The following is a 1,313-nucleotide window of genomic DNA, read 5'->3' as shown; positions in this document are numbered from 1 at the left end:
ATCACACTGTAGCCTAACAATTTTGGCCTACTCTTGTTTCTGGGATATTAAACGCCGTTGAAAGGTCTACCCGTTAGACGTTTACTTTCAGTGAATCAGCAGATTCTATTGGAATCTTTATTAATTCAAATGATAGATTTATATGTATTACAATATCTTGCATAATCGTTACATATATATTTAATTAATGTATTTATGAAGTATAGTACAAATATTATTATTTTGTGTTTGCTTGTCAGCAGTAGTAATTCCCGTGCCAGCTGGTAGGTTGCGTCATGCCGGGCTAGAAAGGTTTCGATGGCTGTTATATTTACGATCTAGAACAGCAGGTAATAGTGTCCCTACACTGTGGTTCCCAGAAATGTCTTTGCATTGGCTTCACCTCATCAGTCGTGGCCGTCCTCTTTTTATAATAATAATTTTTTAATGGGTGAGTCACCATCCATTCATTCTAGCTATATGCCAGCCCACCGCAAACTTGAGAGTCTTATACATCGTACTAAATGCGGTTCCCGTTAGATTTAGGAACATGCTTACAGGGCCAAACATTCTTGTTAAATATTTTCTCTCGAATATCATTAAAGTATCAGCGTTTCTGAGTTTTCCTTTCCTTTTCTGACTTGTTCCTTCAGAAATTTCAGAAAGAAATTCTCCTTATTTTTACAATTTTTCTTTGGAATCATTTGTTGACTGTGAGGGATTGCTATTCATAATAGTATGTTGTATAGGACCCGTGTCTTAGTTCTTCATCTCATTTGTACTTGGTCGTTGTCCAACTGTTATATAATTTCCTCTTATTACAATTTTTTTCTGTTTAGCAGTTATTACAGTTTGATTGACGATATATAATAAATTCTATACTTAGATGTAGTGAATGAAAGTACATCTTCTTATTTAAAATTCTTTATTTATTGATTCATAAACTTTTCGGAACTATCACCTATTCTTGAATCTCCTTGTTCATAATTATATATGGAAGTTTTATTTATTAATTTATTATAAAATTTACAACAATATAATTATTGTGAATATTTTTATGACTAATAAGGAGAACAGTTAAGTAGGATATTAGAAGATATTTAACGTAATTGTTTTAATTTAAAAAAAAAATTAGGGTATATTTATTAATTGTAGTATGCATAAGGTGAATGGTGTGAATTCGTTTGTAGATACGTGATGATAGTGTGATAGCTCAGAAACGTTTATGAATCAATAAATAAGGAAGTTTGTCGGGGGGTGCGGTCAGCAAAGAACAACATAAATAAACAAAACCATATTTATTTATTTTATGCCGACGTTTCGACCTGAGTTTC

This window comes from Halyomorpha halys, unplaced genomic scaffold (genome assembly GCF_000696795.3).
Source record: "Halyomorpha halys isolate HHAL.00 unplaced genomic scaffold, Hhal_1.1 Scaffold2082.1, whole genome shotgun sequence".
Lineage (NCBI taxonomy): Eukaryota > Metazoa > Arthropoda > Insecta > Hemiptera > Pentatomidae > Halyomorpha > Halyomorpha halys.
The sequence above is the reverse complement of the archived record's forward strand: the minus strand, read 5'-3'. Positions refer to the sequence as shown.